We start from the raw sequence: 21,539 nt of genomic DNA on the forward strand, positions 1-21,539 counted from the left end.
GTCAAACTTGATTATTTTGCTTGTTTTCTTTGAAACCACATCTTTTTTAAAAAAATCAATATATTTTTCACATCTACACTGAGACTTTTTTGGTCAGTAATATGAAGCTTGGGCTATTACAATTATTATTTATATTTTATGTATTTTTTATTTCAGAACATTAGCAAGTAGTCCCACAATTGCAGCCTTCAATGGTTCCTCAAAGGGGTTGGTTTTGCTAATGAGACATTTCTGAAACCTTTTCTTGTCACTTTTTTGTTTCTTGTAGATACGCCTGGCTGCAACTCAGGGGTGGCCTCATCCTCCCGCCCTGGGCTGGTCTCTGGTTCCGTCATGTTTGTCACTGCCGTTTATTACGTTGACTTCTCCCAAGATGAATCTTCCTTCCAAATGTGTTTTCTCCACACGAGCCTTGTGATCTGAATGTGTGCACTGGTTCTCTTTAGGTGATCGTCTTTGAAGTTCAGCAAAGCTGCTTGTTCTCCCATGGATTCCTGTCCCAAGCTACCTCTACCAACCCTCTCTCTCCAGCTAGACTTTTCTGTTGCCTCCTCCCCTCTCTTCCACTCTTTAAAGTTCTGCAGTTTACCAACTGGTGGTCCATTAAATTCTCCTGTCTAGAATGACCCCCAGCAGTACTTGACCAATTTCATGTTTCAATCTGGAGTTTTTTAATGGTATGATGACTGTGTTTATTGAAAGTGTTTTACCTAAAAAGCCAACATTTGAATTGACTGCAGCATAGAGAAGAAACACTGGTCCTTCTTTCAAAATTAAGCAACTATTAAAAGCGCCATTTTATTTATTTCATTTAAAAAATAATCTATGCAGCACTTCAAGAAACAACAATATGGTGTTGTATATTGTAAACTGGTGACATACTACTATTGAATTATGTACAACATTTTCATTTTTTATGCTTCTTGAGGTGGTAATGGGAAAGTTTTTTTTAAAAGTGTGCCTTGCTGTATTTCTTATACCATTTATTAAAAAGCTGCTTTCATGGTAAAATTATGTTGGTTTGAAAGGAGGAAATAGCAAGGTTAAGATGTGTGAATAATTTCTGTATATATGTATAACCAAGTACAAACATTGATGTATAATGACAGTATAAAATGCTTTCATGTTTGTGATGTCTAGTGGTGTGGAAAATATAAGCCTTAAATCCATTAGATTGCATGGTAATTAAAATTGGCATAATAAACACAGATTATTGGGGGAAAAGGAAAATTAGTGATCTCTTCTACTGTGTTCTTTACCAAATTGTTGCATCTGGTTCTGAAAAAGTATAGCATGTAGCAGCTTCCAAAAATATTCATATTGCTTAAGAGGCTTAACATTACCTAAACTAGAGACTAGACATAAAGCCTTCAGTTTTCAAGATCTTTCTGGTCACTATAAAGATCTTGGAACAGCAAATAATTAAATGTCAGTTCCCCTAAACCAATAAAAATTTATACTAGATTTTTTATTTCTACTTATCATTAATGATTTGATGTTGGATATCAGGATACTCTGTCTTAATTTATTTTAAATATTTATTTTGAATGAGTTCGATAGAAAGGTGGTAGAAAAGAAAGATGGTAGAAAAGTTGACTATTATTTATAGATTTCAAGTATATTTATATGTGTAAAAGAAATTAGCAAAGAAGTGTTCCATTTGGCCTTTACTGATTTCTGTTAAATGCAGTTTTAAATTTCTATCGTAACACCTACTTAAGTGCCTGACACAGTAGGTATTCAATAAAAATTTATTGAATTAAAGGATTATATTAGGTGACATGGTGACATCTATCTCTTTATTTTGACACTAAAACATGGACATAACTAGAAAAAAGTACAACACAATATAAAATCACAATAGATAATATATATTGAATTTCAAAGGTAGAGAATGTTGTGGGTTCATGTAGTAATGACAATCATTCATTTAACAGATAGTTCAGAAACACTTTTTATCTGCAAGGCACTGTTCTAGATCCAGAAGATGCAATGTTGAACAAAGAGACAAAGCCCTGCCCTCAGAAGGCTTTCCCACATTAGGTACAAGTGAACACACAAATGACATGAAGTATTTGTTGCAGAGCTGAGGAAGAGAGAAAATGTAATGATAGAGGCACAATGAGAGAAGCAGCAGTGAGGGACAAGGAGGATGAAAAAGGGCTTGGAGAAAGTGGAAAGTTCGTGGAATATTCATGAAACTTTATTGCAGGGGTAATAGGAGAAAAAGTAAATTGGGAGGACTTAATGAAAGGTCTTTTAAAAAGTTACCTTGGAGCTTTTGTATGTAATATGCTAGGTAATAGGGACACTTTGTAGAGTCTGTTTTGTACCTGATTTTATTTATCATTAGTACCACACCAAGAATATTTAAATGATGCTTATCTGTAATTCTACCACTTTAATAACTATTTGTAATTTATGCCTCTTCTAATCTTTTCCATACATATTTCTAAATGGATGAATTATTCTAGGCTTTTTAATAGATAGTAATTTGTTCAAAAGTGGTTTTAGGTAGACATCTAGTTGTAGTGTTCAAGAGGATTATAGGGGAAGGAGACTAGAGATAATTGTCTAGTTAGGGGCAGCTGGGGAAAATAAGCTCAGTTTGCAATAACAGAGTACACAAGTATAGTGGTCCAGGATGTAGAGAAAGAACAAATCCTAGAGTCTTTGAAATTCCTAAGGGCATTCTGGACCTCTGTTGGGATATGGCATCATTTTACATACTGAGACAACCTAAATTTTCTTTGGTTAGTAACTAATGTCTAGTCTACATCTACTGGTAAAACATTCAAAAAACAAACTGTCAATGATGTTCTACTTACTTGTTACATGCTCGTAGAAGACCTTGTGGTATTGAAAGTATTTGTTAATTATCTGCTTAGTATTAACACCAAATTTGTAGAATGATTTTCAGGTTTGTTGAACATATGCCTTTTCAGGTTGGAAGAGGAAAAATAGCCTCAATCTCCCACCCCATGTAGGCACTACCTCCCCAGTTACCCATAGAAAACGATCGCAGCAACTCAGCCTACACACTTCCAGTGACAGTGGCTCATTGTCTGTTAAGGCAGACTGTTCCACTGTTGGGCATATCTCTTTGTTAGAAAGTTCTTTCTTAGGTTGCTAAAATCCACCTAGTACCCTGCTACCCTACGTTTCATTTTACTCATTGGTCCTAGTTCTGTCTTATGGAGCAGCCGAGAGTATCTCCCTCTTTCTCGTGGCAACCCTGAAGATAATTGAGACCAGTTACTCATCCTCTCCCAACCACTATTCCCTCAGCTGCCCTTCATATATCATGGTTTTCAGATCCGCTTCAACCTGACTGAATGTTAACAGACAGAATTTTTGAAATTAAAGAACTGTCTTCATCATCATATATGTAGAAAAGTATCTGAACCTTTAAGTGCTAAGTTTTCTCTAGAAATATATTCAAAATGTTTATTCTATTATTGTAAATTTCAACCAATAAATAAATAAGAATCCACGACTTCCTTCAGTGGCCCAGTCCAGTGCCTAAGTCATCTTGAATCTTCTCCTTACATCAAATTCAAACCCAACCTGTTTCCGTATAAAGCAGGGCACTCCCTCCGTTTATTCATTTATTCAGCCATTTAGCAAACAGTCATTAATTGGCTGCCTATGTGAGGCACTATGTTTGACAGTAAGTATATAAAGGCAACTAACACATGGTATCTGTTTCCAAAGGTTTACAGTTTTTCTTCTGAAAGTGCCTTTTGTGTCCTTGAATAGAGTGATCATGACTTTTCTCTAAATTAAATGATGATCTCATTTACTTTGTTTCTGATTAAATTGATCTACATTTTTAAAAATCTAGTGAGCAAAGCAGTATATAAAATCCTCTGGATCTGATTGGATCAGAAAAAGTAAAGTGGTCTTAATTACAGAAGGAAAAATGTTTTTTAGATTTCTGGTCACTGAATACATATGCATCTTCTACAACAACAAAACAGTCTAAATTTAGGGCTTCTGGGAACCTGAGTTTGATGATTTTGTTGTGTTTGGTTCATCCACACTAGGTTTTGCCTATTCTATAATTCTTAGGAACAAACTAGATGAAAATATCAAAACAGTGAAATGATCCATGTATTTCTTACAAGTCAATTTGCTTTAACTCCTAAATGAAGTTGAATTCTTTTAGAATTTTAAAGATAAACTTTTCAAATATCATATAATTCTTATATTTTAAATATAACTTGAATTAAGTAAATTTATTGCTATATCTTTTTTCTACATATTCTTTTTTCACTTTTCATTTTGAAAAATTTCAGTCCTATGTAAAAGTTGAGAGTAGAACAACGATACTTGGTACTCATTACTCAGCTTCATTTATTGTTAATATTTTGCCATATTTACTTCATCTCTCTGTATACACACACACTTTTTGTATTATTAAATCATTTGAAATTAAAGAGTATAATACTTCATCTGCTAATACTTCAGCATGTATTAACTGAGAACAAGGGCATTATTCTACAAGTCTGTGAATACCATCTTCACACTCCAGAAATGCAACATTGGCCAGACATGGTGGCTCATGCCTATAATCCCAGCACTTTGTGAGGTGGAGGCAGATGGATTACCTGAGGTCAGGAGTTCAAAATCAGCCTGGCCAACATGGCAAAACCCTGTCTCTACTAAAAATACAAAAATTAGCCACGTGTGGTGGCAGGTGCCTGTAATCCCAGCTACTTGGGAGGCTGAGGTAGGAGAATTGCTTGAACTCGGGAGGTGGAGGTTGCAGTGAGCTGAGATTGCACCACTGCACTCTAGCCTGGGCAACAAGAGTGAAACTCCATCTCAAAGACAAAAACATAATATTAATACAATATTTCTCTAAATACCCAAATTATGTCCTCTTACAGTTGTTTTTCTTTTAATCCGTGATCAAACAAATATCACATACTGCTTTTAGTTTTTATGTCTTTTTTTAAAAAATCTTGAACAGTTTCCTTGTGCTTTTATTCTGATTTTCTTTGAGCTTTTATAACATTGTCAGTTCTGAAGAGTTCAGACCAGTTTTACGGCATGATCCACAATCTTGATGGGTCCAGTTGTTTTCTCATTATTGAACTCAGGGTAAACTTTTTTTGTCAAGTAAATACACAGGTGACTTTGCATTCAAAGCCATTCTTTAATGAAGCGTGAATGAATAACTGACATTCTTGATATGTTTTAAAGTTCACAACTTACCCTTATAGCCCATGCTCTAAGGCAAGGTCAATAAACTGTGGTGCATGGGCAAATTCAGCCGTTGCCTATTCTGATTTGAGCTGTTAGCTTCAAATAATTTTTATATTTTTAAGTAGTTAAAAAAATCAAAATAATACTTCATGACTTGTGAAAATCATATGAAATTTAAATTTTGATGTCTGTATAACGTTTTATTAGCACACAGCCACACACATTTGCTTTCATATTGTCTATGGATGCTTTTACACTATACAAAGTTATGTAGTTGCAACAAAAGTCATATGGCTTGCAAAACCTAAAATATTTACTATCTGGATTATTGCAGAAAGTTGTCTGATCCTTGGTTTATGATATTCTAAGTTCTGACATGTTTTATTAGGATTTCTATTTGCCAAGTCAATGTAATATATAAACACCTGCAATCTTTTTTTTTTCCTAGATTTTATTGCATTCTAAACTTGTTTTATATGACCTTAAAAAATAAAGTGCACTTAAAGATTGTTTCACATCCACAGTTTGTTTAAGGATTTAAATTTAGTTCACTATCACTACCTGGTTTTGATTGATTTAGAGGGTTAGTCAATTACAGACTAAATAATTAGTTCAATCAAAACCATCAGAAAAATTGACACAACTTAAAGTCACTTGCAGGCACCAATAAACTGGAATCCTTTCTTTACATGTTTTTCTAAAGCAGTCCAAGATTAAATTCAGTCCATTTCACAGTTTTTTTCAGATTTATTTTTCAACTCAAACAAAGGCAAAATCATGATCAAAATATTGTATACAGTACACCTTCACTTCCAAATGCTGAATTTGCCAAGGAATTAAGTATTCACCACAAACCCTGGTGTGGCCATAGGTGGACGCTCTAATTAAAAATGTGTTCAAAAAGAATAGTTATTCTTTTCTTTTTTAAATTCACCTTTGATAGCACTGCCACCTCCTACTGCCACATGTCTGGGAAGGGAACATTCAAGCAAGACTTTCAGCCACTTCTTTTTTAAAATCAACCACATATTTCCTACATAACAATGGCCCTTTAATTTGAGACTTGCCGCATATTTGCATTTCCAGAGTAAAAACAGAGTGATGTGTGCAGGTCAGGCCCATGATAGTATGGTTTCTTTGGCAAAAGCATTTTGGCCAATGCCATAAGACCATTCTGGCCCTTGATTAATGAATTCTCACCAAAGCAGAACTTATGCAGAGCTTATTTGTCCTTGCATTTTGAAGTAAATCATTGCCTGCATAAAACAACTTTTTGTCTCTTTTCCATTGCAACACACAGGATTTTTTAAAGTACTGAAACATGTAAAAATTATTTGAAGCTAACAGGTCAAACCAGAATAGGCCCATGCACCACAATTTGTTGACCCTTGCCTTACATGGATGAAGCATGGGCTGTAAGGGTAAGTTGTGAACTTGAAAGCATATCAAGAATGTCAGTTATTAATTCACACTTCATATGTGTAAGACTGTCCTAGTCTGCCCACACTGCTTGGGCTGTGTTGTTTACAAACAACAGAATTGGGCCAGGTACGGCGGATCTTGCCTGTAATCCCAGCACTTTGGTAGGTCAAGGCAGATGGATCACAAGGTCAGAGATCAAGACCATCCTGGCTAACAGGATGAAAACCCATCTCTACTAAAAATACAAGAAATTAGCCAGGCATGGTGGCATGCACCTGTACTCCCAGCTACTGGGGGGGGCTGAGGCAGGAGACTCACTTGAACCCAGGAGGTGGAGGTTGCAGTGAGCCGAGATTGAGCCACTGCACTCCAGCCTGGGCGACAGAGCAAGACTCTATCTCAAAAATAAAAATATATTTAAAAAAAAAAGATAAAAATTTTTTTAAAACAGAATTTACTGTGCAAAGTTCTGGGGACTGGAAAGTTCAAGATCAAAGCGCCAGCAGACTCAGTGTCTGAGGAGGGCTCACTGTTTTGCTGATGCACCTTCTTACTGCATCCTCACCTGGTGGAAGGGGCAATGAACAAGCTCCCTTGAGCCACTTTTATGAAGTACTAATCCCATTCATGAAGATTTCACAACTTAATCGCCTCCCAAAGGCTCCATCTCTTAATACTATCACAGTGGAATTAGTTTTCAACATATAAATTTTGGGGGTACACAAATATTCAGATGATAGTGAGACACTTCCAGGCTTTTGCCAAACATTACTAAACAATTTTCAGTTCAGGGAATTCTCTGCCCCCTTCTCTCTTACTCAAGCAGAGTATCTTAATGCAGCTGATTGGAGTGACATCACTCTAAGGGTTACTTCAAAGGCAATCTAATTCGTACTCAAAGTAGTCCAAAATTTTGGTACTCTATTATTGATTGCAAATTGCTTGTGACATCATATTTAAGAACCATTGCTTTTGAGGCTTGCACTCTCCTGCTTGAAATGAAGTGCCCCCAGACCTGGGAGAGGGCACCCAAAGAACAAAAGAATCAACCCCATTGTGCATGTATATGCGACTCCAGAAAATCCACAGCCACAAAGAACTTGAGCTTTCTGGTATGTTCTTCAGAAAAAAAAGAATTCAAAAAGCAAATGTAAAATGCAACAGAACTTGGCCTCAAAGTTACATTGGAAAAATGGCCAGTCCTGATGACTTGGTCCAGGTAACTTGCTTCACCAACTGTTAACTACAGAGTCATATGATAATGGAACATCAAGATTTTCCAGATATACTCAAAGCTCTTTGTGTCTGTACCTTGTAACCTGTCATGTTCATCAAGGTTTTAGACTGTAACATTGTTCTTTCTCCCTTCTTTATTCATTTTATATGGGGAAGTTTGACTAGGATCACCAGATGTAAATTTGGTAATTTTTTTCATGCCATGAAGAGATATGATAGTGGATTTTATTAATTTAACATAAATGCATAAAAATATGATGTAATAAGAAACAATCCTGAAATTATTAAAACATTTCTTTCCCTTTACTTAAACCTAACCTGCCATTTTAGAAGACACCTAACTCTATAAACAAATGGGCCATTACAGATGTAAAACAAATATTATTCAGTGAAATTTATTCAAGGACTTAAAATGATTGAAGGCATTAGGAACATAAAAATGCATAAGATGGTCTTTTAAATCCCAATATTCCCTAACCACTGGTTTATAAAAAATACTCTTAAGGTTTATAGAATTAGTTTGGCTCTATCAGTTGATCAAGTTACTTACACTGTCAGCAATTCAAAACAAATAAGTCCCTTTGTGTGTGTATGTGTGTGTGTGTGTGTGTGTGTGCGTGTGTGTGTGTGTGTTTGCTTGCTTGCGAATATGTTTCATTTATTTTAAAGTGTCTTTTTATAGAGAAAGCCAAGTTGCTGAAATTTATCTTGTCATTAAAATGATGTGAAAATCAAATCAGTCTTCATATTTGTGCTCGTATCCCTGCTGATCTCAAATAACTAATGATGCTTATGGCAAGGTTTTATAAAGTGAAAACTCCTTAACTTTTCAGGAAATAATTCCATTTTTACATATATGCCATTTGCCTCTTTTCTAAACACTTCTATCAGTGTTTTAAGTTCCAAATATTCTCTTCTAATTTACCAGTGATGTCTTCCCATGCAAACTGTATTTAAAAATATTTTTTAGTAAGTTAAATTACTAATCATTTAAGGTTGAGGCATTTTCTATAGGAAAGAAATAATGCTCTAGTGGGTAGAAAGTTTTTTAAAAAGACAAAACAGATGGTTTTATTCAGAATGATTGAACCACACACTATTCTTATCAAACCTAGGGTCTGATTATTTAACTCATTTGTGACTTACCTACTGGCAACTAAAACATTTTTAAACAAGATTTAATCCTTGATGGTTCAGCATCACCATATGATTACCAATTATTGTTTAGTGTTGTAGATGAGTAAATTACAGGAAACCAGGCTAAGTAAACACACTGTGGATATTATTCTTTAAATCAATCCAATAACATAAATCATTATCCCTTGAGTGCTTGCTGTATGCCAGGCACTGTGCTAAGCACTTTACACACTCAATTTAACCTTCACAATGCTCTATGATTGGTGCTATCCATTCTATATAATAAGGAAATTATCTCATTTGCCATCGAGATAAATAAGGGATTTACAGTAGTCCACGTTATCCAAGTCTCTTTTCAGTTTCAGTCGCCTGCAGTCTAAAAATGTTAAGTGGAAAATTCCAGAAATAAGCAATTTATAAATTTTAAATTGCATAGGGTTCTGAGTTGCTTAATGGCATCTCCCCCAGTCCCTCACTGTCTCATCTGGAGGCAAATCCTCTCTCTGTCCAGTGTCTTCACATGCTGCCCATCCTTAGTCACCCAGCAGTGTGTTGGTTATCAGAGTGACTGTCTCAATATCACAGTGCTTGAGTTCAGGTAACCCTTGAACCTAAAGTGCCAGAGTGGTGTTGCTGGCAATTCAGACATGCCAAATAGAAGCTGTAAAGTGTTTTCTTTAAATGAGAAGATGAAAGTTCTCAACTTAGTAAGGAAAGAAAACAAATAGGATGCCTAGGTTGCTACAATCTATGGTAAGAGCAAATCTTCTTCCATGAAATTATGAAGGAAGAAAAAGAAATCCATGCTAGTTTTGCTGTTACAAACTGTAAAATTGCAGCCACAGTGTATAATTTTTATTATAGTATTGTAATTGTTCTATTTTATTGTTGTTAATCTGTGCCTAATTATCATAGGTATGTATGTGTAGGAAAAAACATGGTGTGTGTGTGTGTGTGTGTGTGTGTGTGTGTATGTGTGTGTATATATATATAAATTTCATATTATCCCAGATTTCAGGCATCCATTGGGGGTCTTGGAACATATCATTCAAAGATAAGGGAGGACTACTATAGTGAACAGTGTTCACTTACCATCCATATATACCTTGCTAAATTTCCTGCTTATATTAAATGCTTATTGAATATATAATTCATACCAAAACTGAAGCAAGGACTTTCATTTAAAAAGTATTTCTTATAAAAATTCTATAGGAAGAAATGATAGCTAAATTAGCACTTGAAAAAGGCCAGAGAAAATTGTATACTGTATATAATTATGCCTCATTATGACCTCTGCACGTTTTCCAGAAAAGTTAGATGTTAAACACACACACAACAGGAACACCTTAAAGGTCAGAGCCTGATGAAAGAAAAATGCAATAGTTAATTAGGAAGGATAGGATCAATGTTCTGGTATGAACATACATTTTTATCATTACATTTTGCTCAAGAAATACTTTAAAAACATGCAACTTCTCATTGTGTATTTTGTTTAATATCTGAGGTGGTAAGAGAGAAAATTCTATAAAGTATAATTTAAATTTCAATGTAATGAAATAAAAATGTGGGTTTTGCTACATTCCTAGCACCCTTTATGTGATTCTTCTTTACAGGAGGCTTCACCCCTCCCCTCCCAAAGATATTCTGGCTTTAAGAGTAAGTACTAAAGTCTCAGTGTGCAAAAAGTTTAATTCAAAATTTCTCATTATTTTCAAGAGCCGCTTTCCAAGAATAGCATGGTTTGTGCATCATGTTTGCTAGATTCACCACTGGCAGGACACCTGCTATAAACATTTAAAATAACAAATGACAGCTGTTTTTAACTTTTTGAAAATAATTTTGGATTTATAAAATATTGCAAAACCAAAAATAGTACACTTAAACCACATTCACCTATTCTTAATATTTCACCCCATTTCCTTTATCATTTCTGAACTCTTATCTGTCTACCTGTCTGTCGATGTATCTATCAATCTATGTATTTATCTGGTTTTTACTTTTCTGAACCATTTAAAGGTAAGTTGCACAAGTCATGTCCTTTTATCCATTTCCTAATGGGTATATAGTTATATTCTCTTATGTAGCCATAGTACAGTTATCAACTTTATAAATTTCCACTGATGCAATATTTCTATCTAATCCTTTCACATTCCAATTTTGTGAGTTTTCCTAATAGTATCTTTTATAACATTTTCCCCTCCTTGAGTACATGCTTTGGGTATTAAGTTTAGATGTCATTATCTCTTTAGCCTCCTTTAATCTGGAACCATTTTTCCAGCTTTAATTTGTCTTGTTATGACATTGAAAATTTTGAAGAATAGACCCTCCCCTCACTTTTTGACTAAATTTTTCTTCAGTTTTTGTTTGCCCTTTCCTCAGGATGAGATTAAAATGATGCATTCTCAGCAGCAATGTTGCATGGGTGGTGGTCTTTCCTCAGAGTATCATATCTGGAGAAATGCAGTGCCCATCTGTCCCCCATAAGTTATGTTAATTTTGATCATTTTATGAAGAAATGCTTTAAGACCATGTGAATATCCTGCCCTCTTCAAGCTTTCTCCTATATTTAACATCAACTGGTAATTCTTATCTGATTAATCTTTACCAAGGTGGTTACAAAATTGTCTTTCCAACTCTAGTACTCTGTCCACATTTCTCACTTGGCCTCTGTGTTCCCCAGTGAAATCCCTGCCTTCACTCCTACTTATTTACCTCTTTATCATAGACGGAAACTTATGAATTCCTTTCCCCCAATTATTTATAATTCATTACTTAAATTATTTTGGGCTCAAATTGTTTCAGATTTGACCAGTGGGAGCCTCTTCAATCTGGGTCTTCTGTCCTTGTGACCTTTTTAAAATAATTTCTTAATTTCTTACAAAGTGCTCTGGTCTTATCATAGACCTAAGGGTCCCAACTCTTGAATCAGCCATGTCTCTGAGGATCCTTCATTCTTTTTTTGGGGGGACGGAGTTTCGCTCTTGTTACCCAGGCTGGAGTGCAATGGTGCGATCTCGGCTCACCGCAACCTCCGCCTCCTGGGTTCAGGCAATTCTCCTGCCTCAGCCTCCTGAGTAGCTGGGATTACAGGCACACGCCACCATGCTCAGCTAATTTTTTGTATTTTTAGTAGAGACGGGGTTTCACCATGTTGACCAGGATGGTCTCGATCTCCTGACCTCGTGATCCACCTGCCTCGGCCTCCCAAAGTGCTGGGATTACAGGCTTGAGCCACCGCGCCCCGCCCCCTTCATTCTTTTTAATGGAGAATTAGAGGCCAAGATTTTAGTGCTAGGTGTGTTTATTGCTACTGGGGTATCTTTGCTTCTTGATGCTTTCAGCCAACAGGATTAGGAAATATGTGAATGTCTATACACATTAATGTAAACATATATACAATTTTATATGCACAAAGGAATATTCATACACATAAATGTATATACACACATATAGTTATTTTAGAAATCAAGAGTTCAAATAATGTCTCCAATTCTAGTCCATTCTCACAGGATTCTTTCTTGACTTTCCTGATTCCATATTTGTATTTCGCTTCTTTCACTATGAGAACCCTGGATAACAACATCAACATATATACCCATTTGCTGAATAGCATAATACATTGCAAATAATGTCAGAATTGCTTCAAAACCATTATAATCAACCTGCTTAAAAGAGTTCAGGATTCATTTACAGTTATTCATCTCCCACCCTCCCCTTCCCAATACTCAGTGCTATTCAATACTGAGGGTGTGTGGTTAAATACTGTGTTCCAAAGTTCATAAGCTGCTTGGATTGGTTTCTTTCTCCCCTCCCCTTCCCTTTCCTTCCTTCCTTCCTCCCTCCCTCCCTCCCTCCCTCCCTCCTTCCCTCCCTCCCTCCTTCCCTCCTTCCTTCCTTCCTTCCTTCCTTCCTTCCTTCCTTCCCTTCTTTTCTTCCTTCTCTCTTCCTTCCTTCCTTCCCTCATTTCTTTATTTTTTCCCTTCAATATAGTTATGGAATTTATTTAAAATAATTAAGTGCATTTGTTCCAGTTTCCTTTCAGCTTCGTTTATTTTTTTCTTCCCTCCCATTCTTTCTTATTGACCTAATTTTATTTTTGAACCTGTAGAACATTAACATGCTTATTTGATTTGAATATACATCCCCTCCAAATCTCATGTTGAAAATGTGACCTCCAACGTTGGAGGTGGGCTGGGGTGGATCCCTCCACATGAATGACTTGGTGCTCTCCCAGCAGTAATCTCACTCTGTTAGTTCACATGAGATCTGGTTGTTAAAAAGAGCAGCAGCTCATGCTTGTAATCCCAGTGCTTTGAGAGTCCAAGGTGGGAGGATTGCTGGAGCCCAGGAGTTCAGCATGGGTAATGCAGTGAGACCTTGTCTCTACAAAAATTAAAAATTAGACACTGGGTGTGGTGGTACCTGCCTGTGGTCCTAGCTACTTGGGAGGCTGAATGGGGAGATTGCTTCAGCCCAGGAGGTTGAGGCTGTAGTGATCACACTACAGTACTCCAGCCTGGGTAACAGAGTGAGATCCTGTAGAAAGAAAATAAAGAAAGAAAGGCAGAAAAAAGAAAGAAAAGAAAAGAAAGAAAAAAGAAGGAAGGAAGGAAAAGGAAAAAGGAAGGAAGGAAGGAAAGAAAAGAGAGAAAGAGAAAGAAAAAGAGGAAGGAAGGAAGGAAGGAAAGAAGGAAGGGAGAAAGGAAGGCAGGCTGCAAGGAAGGAAGGAGGGAGTGAAAAAAGTTGTCATCTCCCTTGCCCACTTTCTCGCCCTGGGACACGCAGGTTCCCAATTTGCCTACTGCCATGAGTGAAAGCTTCCTGACACCTCTCCAGAAGTGGATATTGGAGCCATGCTTCTTGTGCAGCCAGCAGAATGGTGAGCCAAACAAACCTTTTTTCTTTATAAATTATCCAGCCTCGGGGTAACTCCTTTATAGCAACACAAATGGAATAATACACATGTTTTCCAACTTAAAACTATACAAAAAGCTGTACTCAAACAACCATCACCCCCTCCACTATCTCTACCATCCCATTTCCCCCCAGCCCTTGTAAATATGCAAATTCATGGTCTTCTGGCTGATTCCTCTTCTATTTCTTACTGTAATAATAAGCAGATATATGTATATTTTTGTATTTTCCTTTCTGGCCCCAAAATTATCATACTAATTGTATTTTTTGTCTTTGAGTTTTAAATTTAATATCCTCTGGAAATCACTTCATATTAGTTCATAGATATCTTCCTCAGTCTTTTATAAATATATGATACACACTAGTATCACAACCTTTTTGAGGGCTTTGAAAAAATACAAAAGGAGATTGAATTTCATTCTATGCCTGTATTATGTGAAGGATTAATGACATGAGAAAAACTTTTCAAGAAAGGTGTTGACATAAATGGACATATCTGCTCTGTTCATTGTCTAAGAGCAACTGTGCTTTAAGTCCATCTTTTCATGCTTCTCTTTGACTTTCCTCTGGCAGTTACCCCTATTCTCCTGTCTCTTAATTACATTTGATGCCCCCTTCATCTCTACCAACAACTGGCAACTTTTCCTAGGCCAGTGCAGTGTGCCTGCTCTGTTAAGAGAAAGTTTTGGAGGGCAGCAGATATTTAAGCATGGACTTGCACACTGCACAAAGACTCCCAGCTAGAGAGGCCAGTCAGGATGATATCCATCCAATATTCATCTGGCCAAGTCATGCCTGAACACATATGGAAAAATGCCTACCAAGAGGAAGGGACGCATTTTCTTAATTTCAAAAAGATACTGTAAAGTCTAGAAGCAGCCGTGTCCTCAACCCTCCTTGCCTGTTGAGTTACCATCACATCTCTCCACCCTACATGATCAGACTTCTGAGTTTCATACTAGCTGTATCCCTCCCATTCATTCTTCCTCTGCAGTCTTATTCTCCTGCGTTCCCTCTAATGAAACTGCTCAACCAGCATTCCTCAGGAAATCTTAATTCTACCCAACACAAAGAAGCTTCTGGTGCTGGAAACCCTTCTTGAGAGCCACTTTTCTTTTGTTTTCCGAATCCTAAAATTCTCTTTTCCCTCCTTCATTTTGACACGTCTCCTTCCTTATCTACCAAATGTCTTCCTCCAGGTTTTCTTTCTAGCCTTCTTCTCTTTCCACTCTGTAATTCCTATCTGAGTTATTCTGTATTCCTATAATATCAATTGACCTCAAGGTGTAAAATTCTAGCATTTCATCTCTAACCTTGGCTTTTCTCAGGTCTAGGTCCATCTTTCCACTTGGTGGTTTCCTTATGACTTCATACTGTAAATTCAAACATGATTTTCTACTCTTATATAGCATGTCCTAGCTCAGATAAGGGCGTTCACATTTTCCTAATTGTTTCAGATTCGAACTCTGAGATGTCTCTGATCTTTGTCTCTCTTCTTGTCCCTCTCTCTTTCTCTCTTCCTTTCTCTCATTCTAAATCCCCTAATGCGACTAGAAAGGTACTGGTTGAAGTTCCTTCCCACATTTTGAAACCCTTTTAAATGCTTTTCATTTCCATTCCCACTCTGATGACAAGACTCCTATGACTTTTACATGGTTGCTATAACTTCCTGATTCTGGCCTGGTATGGTGGCTCAAAACTATAATCCTAGCACTTTAGAAGACCAAGGTGGAAGGATCGCTTGAGCCCAGGAGTTTGAGACCAGCTTGGGTGACACAGTGAGACCCTGTCACAAAGAAAGGGAAGAAGGAAAGAAAGGAAAGGAAAAGAAAGAGGAAAGGGAAAAGGAGGGGAGGGGAGGGGAGGGAAGGGAAGGGAAGGGAAGGGAAGGGAAGGGAAGGAAGAAAGAAAAGAAAAGAAAGAATTGGGAAATATATATATATTTCGCTTGTAAGTCACTGACAGTATCTTTCACTTGTGGGTCACTGACGGTGAGTATCTAAATTTGTCCCCTGCTAGAGCTATGGACAATGCTGATGAAACATAAGGTATATTCTACTCTTAAAGGCAATTTTCCAACTTGGAGTCACAATTAACTTATGGATCAATTGGAGAATGATTCTAGGCCAGCGGTTCTCAGTCTTCAGTGTGCAAAAGACTCACCTGAGTTGTTTGTAGAAAGGCAGATTCCCAGTCTATCTTGATTCTGATTCAGTATACCTAGCATAGAGCCTAGGAATCTGCAGAACAAATATTCCAAGATATTCTTTTCTAGGTATTACGCTGACAGCACTTTTTGAGACAGTCCTCCAGAGAGTGCCTGCTCTAGTATCCAATCTATGTTGAAGAAATATTTTTCATATGCATCTACACAATTTCTACTTCCAAAAATGATATGTGATGTTAGGCAGCTTATAATAAAAATCATGGTTAACTGGGAAACCATTAATATAACCAAAGACACAAGTCAAGAAATAAAATTGATGAAGGAATGATTATATGAAAATCCAGACAAAGAACAAATACTGTACTCTTTGCCCAGTAAAAGGAGTAACTTTGTCTTGCACCTGAACTTTGGGAGAATGCACCCTACATGTCTTTCTTTAAGAGTCACTGAATGACATAATGAATACTATAATTTAAATTCTTTTTTTAAAAATTCCACACAGAGCTACTTTGTAGAATAAGCTTGCATGAGAACTTAAGGCATAATATGTTTGCATTTTGGAGAATCTTGAAGATGAGTTATTGGTGGCCCCCTTAAATAGCCTCAGCTATGCTTTTGACAGGAGATTAATAATAGACAATTCAAAATAGAGATTACTATCCATTTCTACTCACAGATAGCTCACATTGCTGACTGAGAAAAGATCCAGAGTAAAGATGACAAGGGTGTTTTTTCCTTGTGAAAATAAACAGACTTATCTGATATTTTTATTTTAATGGAAGGTCACTTCACTTCTGTCTCACAGTGAGCCAAATGAGCACTTTCAAAGGGATCAAGTGCAATGCTCATAAAACACTTCAGGATCTGCATAAATTGTTGATGCAAACACCATAACTCTGTACCATAAGGCACACAAGAGCTGACCTGTCCTGAAAGCTTTTGAGGATAAGCAGTACCACAGGTTTGTCTTGACCAGAGAAGATCCTTAACATAAGTCCTGTAAAATGCAACTGCATCCCAAGGGTTAACCAGGTAAATCACCAACTGTGGTCCTTGGGAACTAACTATGGCTATCGGTTGAGTAGACTAATTTGATATTATCCATCTGGACATTGAAGTGTGTCTGCCAAAATTAATTATTTCAGTTTTAGAAAAATTAAGATTTATCAGTTTTTCCTGATATAAGTTGGCCAATGGATTGAATTGCTTGTCAGAGCCCTTCTGTGATCATATAGGAAGGCATGTCATCAACACATGAGAGATACGTGTCACACTGTGGCTAGGTCATCTAAAGACAACCAACTTATTCAGCTACAAAATTAAAAGGAAAGGCACTTGGGATCCAGCCCTGTTTTATGACATTTAAGATAGACATTTCATCTGTCAAAAAGAAGGCCTTTCCTATCCATGTTAATTTGTGCCATACTGCCAGTAGTAATGGCTCTGAGAGAGAATTGTAAGTCTTGAATCTCTGTTGAGATCATACACTTAGGCCTCTTTATAGATTCAGTGACCAATGATGGATCAATAATTCCATGAAAAGTCTTAAAGTGCCCCTAACTGATTGAGAGACTGCATTTTATCCCCAGGCATGTACGCTGCATACTGATTTCTCACCTGTCTCCCAGCTGTCCACAACCTGTTTCCTCATCTGTCCGCAGGCCTCTTCTTTATACTCTCTTGTATTATAGTTAGGCTTGCACACATCTTACGGCTTGAATTATCTTTCTATTTTAGCAGATTCTTTGAAGCTTTGACAGTCATCGTATAAATATATGTCTTCTCTAAATGATTTTTGATGAAAGAATGAATGACTAGTAGATGAATGAATAAATGGATAAATATTTCCTTCTTTTAGTTGTGATTAAATATAAAGTTTCTAACCAAACAATTTGGAAACACAGAAGAAAGAGGCAAACATTCAAAGAACATGATGAATGTGATTTGTGTCCTTCAGCTCAACAAGTTGTTTTGGCTTTCTGTCAAGGAAATATGGAATCATATCACTTGAGACTTTCAAAGTATGGATTTTGGAAAATGGTTTAGCTCTAGCAGCCCTTGACATGGAGATACAGAACTTGTCACTTTGGCCGAGTCATTGCAATGTTCCAGTTGGATTCCTCTAATGTTTTTTTCCTGAGAAAAATACAAAGAACACCTAGATGGTCTGAATAATGAAAGCTATAAATTCATTAATTTTCTCATTTCTGTCCTGGCTCCCATATGTATACCAAATGGTTGTATTTGGCCTCCAAATAGCTTTCAGTTGATTGATGATATATTTGAATTTAAATACCAGCTACTTTTCAGTACATTACACATCCAGGTCTTTGATTCCTTATGTTTTTGACCTCATGGTGTACATAAGACATGGTATCACACACCAGGCTAAATGGAGGAGGCTGCTTGTGGTGACTGGCCCTGTGAAGGTCCAACCTCAGCACAACAGTAACGCTGCATTCTGGTGTCCCACAAAACTCACTTTGGGAGGCTCTGGTCTGTGACATACAAAATCAAAATTTTGGAGTAGAAAGTGGCTATCAGTTCCAGTTTTTCATATCTGGAAATTAGATATAATTACTAAACATTCAGAACAGTTGTTGTTAATCCCATGTTTAAAGATTTCTAGAGGCCGTTATTATACTCTCTGTTGAGAGATTGTCCTGCTGTGGGAACATCATTTGTGTCTAAAACTCCTTACGTGGCCCAACTTGATCTCCACTATCTCCAGTCAACACTTTTATCTTCTCATAAATTAAAGTCAACATTCTCAGAAAAACTGTTCTTTGACGCCTTGAGCAGGTCACTTGTCAGTCTCTTTTCATGTAAATGAGGCTGCTTCTTTCCATCATTTATTTCAGGGCTGGTTTCCTATTTCCTAAATATTTCATTTTATTTTGTCTTATCTACTCTTCTTTTAATTTTTGGTTCTATAAATTCACTGTGACTTATCCACATATTTTTAAAAATACAGAAATCAAAGCTTGACAAATTATGTTATAAAAATCTATCACTCCGTATGTATATATGGGCTTCTCCAATTCTTACCGTGTTCCACTATCACTCTTGCATATTTTTCCATTGTAAGCTGAGTCAATTGACACTATTTACAATTGTCCTTAAAAGACAGATGAGAAAACCATGTGAACAAGGGCCTCAAATAATAAAACTATCAATACTAATATTGATTGTTATTAAATTAATAGTGCTTAACAAATATGATCTCATTTGATTCTCATAACAACCTAACAGGTATCTACCTGTTAGGTAGATTTGGGAACATTTGGGAACTTGTCCAGGTGACATTGGATTTAAGCAGATTAATTATCTGACCCCTGCCCCTTGCTGCTTTCAAGAACTGAAGTTCAGAATAATGATGGTCACATAGACTTGCACTGTGTATCTTACTCTGGTTCTTTCTGCAGTTACCCTGCTGTGGATGTCAATTCATTTTATTTTACTTTTTTTTTAATCTTTAATTTTTATGGGTATGTAGTAGGTGTATATATTTATGGGATACCTGAAATATTTTGATACAGGCATACAATCACATCAGGGTAAATGGGGTATCCACCATGTCAAGCATTTATCCTCTTTGTGTTACTAACAATCCAATTATATTCTTTTTGTAATTTTTAAATGTACAATAAATTATTGTTGCCTGTAGTTATCCTTTTGTTCTATCAAATACTAGACCACATTCAAACTATGTTTTTGTATCTATTATATATTATATATAAAATAATATAAACAATATGTAAAATACAATATATACATTGTGTATATATAACATATACAAATAGGTATATATTTGTGCCTATTAGCTATCTCCCCTTCCCTGCCCCCACTATACTTCCCAGCCTCTGATAACCATTGTTCTACTCTCTATCTCCATGAGTTCAATTGTTTTAATTTTTAGCTTCCACACATAAGTGAGAACATGCAATGTTTGTCTTTTTGTGTCTGCCTTATTTCACTTAACAAAATGACCTCCAATTTTATCCATGTTGTTGCAAATGACAAGATCTAATTTTTTTAATGGCCAAATAGTACTCCATTGTGTATATGTACTACATTTTCTTTATCCATTGGTCTGTTGATGAACACTTAGGTTGCCTCCAAATCTTGGCTATTGTAAATAGTGCTTCAATAAATGTAGGAGTGCAGACATCACTTTGATACACCGATTTCCTTTTGGGGGCAATATGTACCTAGCAGTGTGATTGCTGGGTTATATGGCAGTACTATTTTTAATTCTTTGATGAGCCTCCAAGTTAGTCTCCATAGTGGTTGTACAAATTTATATTCTAACCAGCAGTGGACGAGAGTTCCCTTTTCTCCCCATCCTCACCAGCATTTGTTATTGCCTGTCTTTTGGATAGAAGCCATTTTAACTGGGTAAGACGACATCTCATTGTAGTTTTTCTTTGCATTTCTCTGATGATCAATGATGCTGAGCACCTTTTCATATACTTGTTTGCCATTTTTATGTCTTCTTTCAATAAATACCTATTCAGATATTTTGCCCATTTTTAATCAGATCATTTTTTTTTTCCTATAGAGTTGTTTGAGCTCCTTATGTATTCTGGTTGTTAACTCCTTGTCAAATGGGTACTTTGAAAATATTTTCTCCATTCTGTGGGTTTTCTCTTCACTTTGTTGCTTGTTTCCTTTGCTGTACAGAAGGTTTTTAACTTATTGTGATCCCATTTGTCCATTTTTGCTTTGGTTGCTGTGCTGGTAGGGTATTACTGAAAAAGTCTTTGCCCAGTCCAATGTCCTGGAGAGTTTCCCCGGTGTTTTCCTGTAGCAGTTTCATAGCTGAGATCTTAGATTTAAGTCTTTAACCATTTTGATTTTATATTTTTATATGGCAAGAGAGAGAGTTCTAGTTTTATTCTTCTGCATATAGATACCCAGTTTTCCTGGTGTATGTCTTGGTAACTTTGTCAAAAATGAGCTTACTGTAGATGTATGGATTTGTTTCTTCATTCTCTATTTTGTTCTATTGGTCTATGTGTCTTTTTATATGCCCGTACCATGATGTTTGGGTTAAGTACTAACTCTTAGTATATTTTGAGGTCAGTTAATGTGATTCCTCCAGTTTTGTTGTTTTTGCTCATAATAGCTTTGGCTATTCTGAGACTTTTGTGGTTTCATATAAATTTTAGAATTGTTTTTTCCTATTTCTGTAAAGAATATCATTGGTGTTTTGATAGCGATTGCATTGACTCTGTAGACTGTTTTGGATAGCATGAACATTTTAACAATATTGAATTGAAAAAACTCATGGATTAAAAAAAACCATGCTTCTCAAAAATATGCTTTTAAACATATTATCCTAATCCATTATACTTATATTGCTTCTAGAAGGAAACTTTCATTTATTAAGCACCTAGTTCCATAGCACTACAATGTGTCCAAATATTCTTCAAGGTACTTTATAAATATA

General features: G+C 36.2%; 1 protein-coding gene across 1 annotated transcript in view; it reads left to right on the forward strand.

Moving 5' to 3' along the window:
- The window catches only part of AKAP6 (A-kinase anchoring protein 6), a gene marked incomplete at its 5' end in the record, with an annotated part of 309,960 nt that extends 306,464 nt beyond the window's left edge, over window positions 1–3,496 (forward strand). Inside the window, one exon of the mRNA XM_037737882.1 lies at window positions 269–3,496. The remainder of the gene's footprint in view (window positions 1–268) is intronic.
- Between the last annotated feature and the right edge of the window lie 18,043 nt (window positions 3,497–21,539).

This window comes from Cebus imitator, unplaced genomic scaffold (assembly GCF_001604975.1).
Source record: "Cebus imitator isolate Cc_AM_T3 unplaced genomic scaffold, Cebus_imitator-1.0 Scaffold44, whole genome shotgun sequence".
In the NCBI taxonomy this organism is placed as follows: Eukaryota; Metazoa; Chordata; class Mammalia; order Primates; family Cebidae; genus Cebus; species Cebus imitator.